This window comes from Pezoporus occidentalis, unplaced genomic scaffold (genome assembly GCF_034315485.1).
Source record: "Pezoporus occidentalis ecotype Australia unplaced genomic scaffold, CSIRO_AGI_Poc_V1 ctg18, whole genome shotgun sequence".
Taxonomy (NCBI): Eukaryota; Metazoa; Chordata; class Aves; order Psittaciformes; family Psittacidae; genus Pezoporus; species Pezoporus occidentalis.
The window spans coordinates 1928740-1937906 of record NW_026913640.1 but is presented as its reverse complement, the minus strand read 5'-3'; the positions used below and the strand labels follow the sequence as shown (position 1 = coordinate 1937906).

Below are 9167 nucleotides of genomic sequence, written 5' to 3'. Positions count from 1 at the left end.
CAGCCTACACCATCTTCCCAGGCAGATATCCCAGTGCCTGCATTCACCCAGCCAGCACATCTATTTTCCTCCCCTCAGTACTACTGCTGTCTCAAGCCTTTTTTTTAGCTAAATAAATCAACATCTTCCCCACCTTCTTGGTCTGTATCTCCCATCACATGCTCTCAACACAAAGCTTTTAGGCTCTGAGCACAGACTTGGCACTTCTCTAAAAAGAAAAGTGAAAACCCGTGGAGCAGATGATTCCCTTCATGGTGCAGCTGTGCTGCCTAGCATTATACTGTTCACAGCACTGAAGTATAACGACATCATCACTATCCACTGTTCTGTGGCCGAAGATTCCAACAATATCATGGAAAATTTACTGTTACGTAAGATAGCTATTTAATATTTTTTCATTAGCTGCGTGCCTGCCAGTTTCCTATCACTGCAAGCAGATTTTTCCATATTCAAACTACTCAAGCCCAAACTGACGTGAAAAAAATAAAGACAAAATAGGGAGCAGTTTTTCAAAGTACTTTAACAGAAAACCTCCCAGTTCCACGAGACGACACTCAAAACATTACTTATTATCGCGGCTACTTCAACCTGACCTAACCACACCGCTTTCCGCTGCCCCGCCGGCTCCTCCACCCCTCCCCATCACTCCCGATCCCCGCTAGCCCGGGTGCAGGGCAGCGGGGCTCCTGCTGCGCCAGTCATCCCGGCCGCTCGGCGCAGAAGCGATGCTCCTCTGCAGGGAGAGGACCCCCGGGCCCCGGGGGCTGCCACCACCCTCACAGGCCCTGCTCAAGACCGCGGCCCGGCTCACCGCTGCTCACGCTGCTCGCCCCGCTTCGCCCCGCTTCGTCCCGCCTCGCCACAGGCGAGCAACCCCCCTCCCCGCAGCCCAACGACTCTGCAGTCTCGGGCAGCCCCGAAGGTCCCGACCCCACAGCAGCGCTCACCGAGCCGAGCCGAGCCGAGCCGAGCCAAGCCCCGCCCCGCTCCGCTCCACCTCACGGGTCAGGCGGCAGCGGGTGGGGCCGCTGACACGAGACCGTGACGTTACCGAGGGCCAGCTGACAGGAGCGGACGGGGGAGGGGAGGTGTTGTGGCGGTAGCGTGTTGTTCGGAGCCGCGTAATTACCGGCGTTGCTTTGTGGACGCGGGCCTTACTAGGCCTGGAAGCTGTGGTAAAGGGCGCAGCAGTGTCACAAGTGAAGGAGGGATGAGCTAAGCCGACGTACGCCGAGGCCGCCTGAGTTGTCCCGAACACATGAGCATGTCCACCATGACAGTGTTTCCTTCCATGCTGATACTGCTCTGCCATGTCTGCACCTGTCACAGAGCAGCTTGTATCTGCTGTGAATTTATATAACCCTAGTACTTGCGCTTTAAGTAAGAATTCACACCAGTAGAGGGCTGGACCTCTATCCCTCCTATAGCTGTAGAAATAAACTGCTTCTGCCTGACCTGAATCTACAAAAATTAAACTGTTTATTCTGCAAGTCTTCCTCCTCACTTGCAAATGATCTCTTGTTTCTCGTGAGCTATACCTTTAGTGATTGCAATCTAATCAAACACTGTGGGCTTGCTTAATTTTTGCCTGCATTTTCACAAAAATAATTTTCCCCAAATACCTCATTTTTAATACTTTAATAACATATAAATAAGTTCTACATAAGCTGGACACTATTTGTATATATATGTATTTAGGTATGAAAGCATGTATATATATCAGTTGCTTAAACATCATTCAAACAGTGAAATCATTGAGAGATCTCAAATCTCTGAAAGTTAGAAAGCGTTGGAAGGGAGGAAGCCGTGTATCAAAAATGAGATAAAATTCTCCAAAACCACTTACTGGTATGCAAATAAATTTCATTGATTTACACCAAATGCCAGTACAAGTGTAACCTGGTTACACATTAGATGGGAATCATGCTGTGTAGAGTGAGTACTTTTAGTCAGCAGTTTCTGAAATACTGATGGAAGCATAATAAATCACTGTAGAATATATAATTATTCTACAGCTTGTAGCTATAGTAAAAACTGTGATAGATGAGTAATGGTCTTACTATGATCATTACCTTTTTTCTGCCTTCAAACTCCATAATCGTTTACAGATAAACTGTCCTCAAGCCAAGTGAAGAAACAGCAATAGCAACTGTCTGACAAAGCTAACAGTGCAGCTTTTTAAAATTATGCTAGTTACTGACTGTCACTTTATGAACTGCCACTTTGTTAAGGTGCAAGAACACATCTTCAGCGTGTTGATAGGCTTGAACTACAGGCAGGGGTAATGCGCTTAACAAGCTAGGCAGCAGATAAGCATGCAACATCTGGAAAGGGCAGGTGGCTTCTGAGAACATGCCATCTGGGATGCCCACTCCCAAAGGATGATGGAATCACCTGGCTGTTAACAGTACAGCCCTGGGAAGGAGAAGGCTTTACCAGTTCAAAGATACAGATACATATCCAGATACCATCTGTGTATTGCATGTGGCCCCTTGTGAGGCTGCAGCCACCTTGAGCAAGGTTTTTCCGTGCCCTTCACTGTGAGCAATCACTTGCATGTGCATAATCATTATAAATGCTATCTCCCTAAGCTTCCATACTATTATGTTCAATAGAGGCACTCACAGAGTAAGCACAGAAATCCTAGACCATTTTGTGGGACCCCAGATTTAGTATTTCCTATCTTCAGAGACCTTCCAAGCACGGTACCACACAGCATCACTACCCTCCTGCTCCTCCTTTCAGCCGCTGCAATGGCCATTTCTGCTTGGTGGAGACCCAAATCACACTTCCCCTGAATAAAAACAAAACTGCACCTAGCTGACACCCAACTGACGCATCCTCTTCCTAAATGTGTATTTTCTTCTCAGTGAATGAGGCCAGAACTGTTGGGAATTCGGATCCCGAGAAACCTTTATAAGACCTTTCCTGATGTTACAACCCAGACTTAAAATGGTGCGGTGAGGAGACGAATCGTTCCCTAGCGCCCCTCTGCCTCACGGCCTGCGCTACCGGGCTGTTTCCCGGAGGAAATAAGTCAGTGACTGAGAGGAACTTCAGCCGTAAATCAGCCGCCTGAAGCAGTGAGGGCGGCCGGGTGTCTGACTCTGGAATTTCAAGCAGCTTTGTCTACCACCTACCTAGCTATTAGCTGAGTGAGTCAACTCAGTACCATGGCACCATAATGTATCATAAAGAGGGGAGAGGTGGAGGGAGATTAAAAAAGAAAGAAAAAAGCAAAGTGAACATTCTGAATTTGCAGCATTCTTTCCAGAGGAGCTATATATGTGTCCTGCGGCACTAACGTAGCCTTTTCTTCCTGGGCATCACACATTACAGCAGATGTTAAGCATGACTTACATGAAAAGCCTGATGTGGGGCATTTCTAGGGCAAGTTCCATGTTCAGCTGTGAACCTGGGCTTAGACTAAAGGAATTTGGGTCTAAATTTGTCATATACAGATGGAGAACATAGGAACTAGTGCGTCCTCATATTTTCCATTACAGATCCAAAGGACACTGTGGGAGGTGGATCAGGGATGTCAGTTGGAGAGATGGGGAGAGGGAGAGGGAGAGCATGAGAGAGAAGAAAAGTAAGGCTGGCCCTGAGGGGTGAGCCGCAGTCATGAGGGGAAATCATTAGGGGAAAGGAGGGGCAGCCATGAGGAGAGATCATGAGGGGAGGGCAGGGGCAGCCATGGGATGTGAGGGGTGGCCTTGAGGGGTGAGGGGAGATCATGAGGAAAGATCATGAGGTGAGAGCAAGGCTGACCATGAGGAGAGATCATGTGGGAAAGAAGGGGTGGCCATGAGGGAAGATTGTGAGGGGAGAGGAAGGGCAGCCGTGAGGGGAAGGAGGGGTAGCCATGATGAGAGTTTGTGAGGGGAGAGGAAGGGTGGCCATGAGGGAAGGTCATGAAGGGAGAGGAGGGGCAGCCATGAGGGTAGATTATGAGGGGAGAGAAGGGGCGGCCATGAGGGGAGATTATGATGGGAGAGGAGAGGTGGCTATGAATGGGAAGAAGGGACAGCCATGAGGGATGTGGGGCTATTGTGAGGGGAGATGGTGAGGGGACAGGAAAGGCAGCCATGAGGGGAAAGGAGGGGCAGTCATGAAGGGAGATCATGAGGGGAAAGGAGAAGCCATGAGAAGAGATCATGAGGGGAGAGCAAGGGCAGCCGTGGGATGTGGGGGGTGGCCGTGAGGGGTGGCCATGAGGGGTGGGGGGCAGTCATGAGAGGAGATCATGAGGGAAGATCATGAGGTGAGAGCAAGGGTGGCCATGAGGGAAGATCATGAGGGGAAAGAAGGGGCGGCCATGAGGGCAGATTTTGATGGGAGAGGAGGGGTGGCCGTGAGGGGAGATCATGAGGGAAAAGAATGGGTGTCTATGAGGAAAAAGAAGGGGCAGCCATGATTCTCCAAATACCAGCTGTTCAGCTGACACGTGTAAACAGTTTCCAAACAATTTGTGGATTAAATGTAAGGATATTTGTTAGACAAAAAGTTTTATAGAAATCCTGATCTTTGGTAGATGAATCTCAAACTGGAAAGAGGAGCTAGACTTCAATTTAGAAGTGTGTGCTTTCAACATTATTAGTTACCTCATTCAACTGAAGGCATTTTTAAAATCAGGTCCTGCAATGTCATTCAGAAGGTTTGATGGTTGGTTTACTATCAGATGCAATAATTTTAACCACATTCTTACATTTTCATTTTACTGCCAAAATAGTATTTTATAATACTACAGTTTTTTAGAATAATAAATGGTTCTTAGACCTTCTTAAAGGTAATGCAGTTGGAATTTTTGTATCTCTGTTCTGCTCTGTTCCAAACAGAAACTGAAAAACTTTGTGTCTATCAGAACTGGACTAAAGATATGATGTTACTGTATAGCTAGATGGCAGCATTCACATTGCTTTGAGAAAAACTAGGGTTATTTGAAACATTTTCAGGAAAATCTGGCTGCTCATGGTATGGCCCTATTTTGAAATGTGCTCCATAAGAATGTCTGAATACCCAAAACATCTGAAAATCTGACCATTCCATTTAGGTGTCTAAATCAGAGATACATAATTCAGCCCTACAGATAAATGAGTATGAAATGTAATATTTCCCTGTTTATCTAAAAAGGTAAAAATGTGAATGTGTGTTTGCGTATTTTGAAACAGCCTAACATATTATTATATATGATTCTTTTTATTTGAGAATTGTGTAAGTAAGAAAAGAAAATAAAAATACTCTTTTTGCATACATTATTTCCTTAAAATGTGAGGCAATATTAATGGAAAAATTAACTCTTTGCCAGGCCTTGAATCATTCTTAACATTGTCTTTTACTTTTTTTCTTCAGCAAAAAACCTTCCAAACCTCATTTATTTAATTAGAAAATCAAGTAATTATAGTACAGTAAAATGCACAAGCATAGTTTGCTTGTGTTTTCAAGGCCAAGGCTTTGCACAGAGCTGTCTAAGTATTGATAAGAGGGCTGTGAACGTTCAGGTGGCTTTTTCATTCAAATTTTATAGCTTCTGATTATGAGATTTAATGAACTATTGACCTTTGTTCCATATTATACAGCTTTTGCGTATGAGATTTACTGACCTTTGGTGGGTATTACCCATTGCAAAAAATTCTGGAGCTTCTTTTCAGGTTCTGATGTCAATTTCTTCCATCGAGCTGATAAATACAAAACCCCATTCCTGTAAACTTAAAAGCACAGGCGTTGGATGTACAGAAATAAAGAAAATTCAGAGATCTTTTAGTCTATGGATTAGCAAGCAAGGCAGTCAGAGTAGGGCTGTAAGACCAGAATTACTAAATAGAAATATAATGGTGCATTTTTGCTAATAAAATCATGTTTAGACTTCATGATTTCAAGTAGATATGTCCATAATATAACTGTCAGTGCTATTCAGAGGTCTTGAAATAGGTTTAAGCATCTCTGTCCTATCCTATAGTCTGCAGTATAGACAGAGGCTGAGAAAGACAATTTTCACTGCTGTGTTATTTGATTTCAGTCTGACACCTTTGCACACTACATAGTTAATCCACTTTGCTTTCCACAATTTTGCCCATAAACTAGAGATCACAGTATCACAGTATGCTAGAGATTGGAAGGGACCTCGAAAGATCATCTAGTCCAATCCCCCTGCCGGAGCAGGAACACCTTGATAATGTTACACAGGAATGTGTCCAGGCGGGTTTTGAATGTCTCCAGGGAAGGAGACTCCACAACCTCCCTGGGCAGCCTGTTCCAGTGTTCTGTCACCCTCACTGAGAAGAAGTTTCTTCTCAAGTTTAAGTGGAACCTCTTGTGTTCCAGTTTGTACCCATTACCCCTTGTCCTATCATTGTTTGCCACTGAGTAAAGCCTGGCTCCATCCTCGTGACACTCCCCCTTTATATATTTATAGACACTTATAAGGTCAACCCTCAGTCTCCTCTTCTCCAAACTATAGAGACCCAGCTCCCTCAGTCTTTCCTCATAAGGGAGATGCTCCACTCCCTTAATCATCTTCGTTGCCCTGCACTGGACTCTCTCCAGCAGCTCCCTGTCCTTCTTGAACTGAGGGGCCCAGAACTGGACACAATATTCCAGATGGGGTCTCACCAGGGCAGAGTAGAGGGGAAGGAGGACCTCTCTCGACCTACTAACCACCCCCCTTCTAATACACCCCAGGATGCCATTGGCCTTCTTGGCCACAAGGGCACAGTGTTGGCTCATGGTCATCCTGTCGTCCACTAGGACCCCCAGGTCCCTCTCCCCTACACTGCTCTCTAACAGGTCGTTTCCCAACCTATACTGGAACCTGGGGTTGTTCCTGCCCAGATGCAGGACTCTACACTTTCCCTTGTTATATTTCATCAGGTTATTCCCTGCCCAACTCTACAGCCTGTCCAGGTCAAAGTAAGAGATAAGAAAGTACAGAGAGCAACAGAAAAGGTTTTCTCAATGGTACCTCCAAGAACAGTGAGCTGAATTCATAAATAATTGAACTGTGACAGCAGAGCTAAACTCAGCCCTGTTTTAATGCTGATGCCACAGCAACAGCTTACTAGTAAAGACAATATGCCCACATCATCCTGGCAACGCCAGGATTTCTTTAGGCCTCCAGATCAATATGACATTATTTATCAATATGACTGAATTTCTTTTTAAATTTGCCAAAACAGAAAAATGAGGCTATGATAGGTACACAAAATAGGCCACTTAGGTACAGATTCCTCAGTACATCCTTAATCTTATGGAGTGACCTGCTGTAAATGTACCTACATGTGTAAGATTTTGTCGAAGTGTCTAGAGAATTTGTGACCCATTAACCACTCTGTGCTCATATTAATTTCTCTTTCCTAGGTTAGAAGGCTGCATCCTTTACTGAGAGGTACCTTGTTGTTATTCAGCTTTACAATCACAATACTTAAGTACCTGAAGCATATGTAAAAGTTGAACTTTAATAAAAGCTTCTTTGTTAATGTCTTTATGCACTTCCCCAGGTAAATTATCTAGTACAAATGTTGGGTATGTTGTTCCAACATTGTATAAAAAAAATACTGTTTTCTTCTTTCAGTCTTGGAAGAAGGAGAAATGTGTATCAAGTTTAGTGAACAAGAAACTCTTCTGAAATGAAGTAGGTATTTTTTAATTTTCTAGAATTCATATTAGACTTCAAAGTTATTGTAATTGAAGTATTTAATATCTTCTTTATACAGGGATTACAGGGAAAAACCTTCTGGGGCTAATTTAACACAAACAAATCCCAATAACTAGCACTGAGAACTCTTTAACCTGCTGGATAAAGTGTCTGCATGAAATTGAAATGCAAATAACAAGGTTATATCCCAAGGATTACATTTTTACGAGAAATCTTTCATACCTTTTATTCCCTCAGTGCCTGTGGTGTTATTATATTCCAGTACAATTATTTTATTACCCTCAAATATAATTTATTTATTAAAATATTTAACAAAACATAATATGCAGCATAATTAAACTAGATTTTTCTGTGCCTAGGTCTCAATACATGCTATTAGGGTATTAACGTGGTTTGAAGTCTGTGCTTATAGGACCAAAATGCCCTTTCACTTTCCCTCTTGCAAATTAAATGAGCCAATATTCATTTCACCCTTCAAAAGCTCAGGAATTCATGCTGTCTGCATATTAGTAGAGTGCAGAGAGGCTGAGGACAGAATTACATTAACAGTCTTGGTTTAAAAAACAATCAGAAAACCAACCCATGAAGAACTGTGTCTATTTATTTGATTTGCCAGGTTTTTAATGCCACTGGGGCAGTTCATGGTAGGTCCCCATCATGCAGACCTGATGGGATGGGGAACTGCAGGTGGGGAACTTGTTAAAATAGCCTTGCTGCCAGAGAAGATGGTGTACCACCAGCACCCTGAGGATCTAAAATGCATCCTCTAAGGTATTTCCCTGCTGTATAGTAATTAGTAGTACATTTCTTTTGTTAACATAAGCAAACAGTAAGAATTAGGGCAGGGATCACCATTTTTTGCAGAGAACAGTGGTCCTGCAAAACTAAGGTGCCATGAGAAATGAACACTTCCGTGCATAAGGAAGCATGTGCATTTGGAGGATGGTGGCTTGCATTATCCAGGAAAATAACAACCCCCACAGGATCAGCTCTGACAATGAAAGGTAAATTAACTGTCTTCACAATATGCCATGTTCCATCTTGGACTGTTAAGTGACTACTTTGTTCTAATTTAAAGAAAACATATTTGAAGATATTCATTCTCTTTGACTTGTTTTTACTTGTAAAATGGTTTAGATTCAATAAATATTCAATACATATTTACTCAAGTGGAACTTCTTCTACTATTCTTGTCTACTGCATACATTTTATAAGTATTTTCAAAAGCTGCCTGAGTAAAAATAGGTATTCAATAGCAGAACCTTGTTCTCCTGCCTTCAAGGATGGCTGGTTAAGTGGCTTACACAGTTTTCTTGTTTTGTTTCAAGCCTTTAAAAAAAAACGTAGTTCTTGTAGACATTTTTATCTGGAATAAGAGATGCTTTTCAACTGAAATTAAGGTGCCAAATACAACCTAAATTTGAGTTAATCCCTATTGAACTGAATTCTGTAATCATAGGATTATACACATCAGAGGTGAGACAGCTTCTAGTTCTTTGTCTGGTTTAGTTTG

General features: G+C 43.2%; 1 long non-coding RNA gene across 1 annotated transcript; it reads left to right on the top strand.

The window, feature by feature from the left end:
• Window positions 1–5273: 5273 nt before the first annotated feature.
• On the top strand, window positions 5274–8654 carry LOC134161790 (uncharacterized). Its single transcript, XR_009964084.1, has 3 exons — window positions 5274–6100; window positions 6931–7496; window positions 8519–8654. It is a non-coding gene; the product is annotated as an uncharacterized LOC134161790 (long non-coding RNA).
• The last annotated feature ends 513 nt before the right edge of the window (window positions 8655–9167 follow it).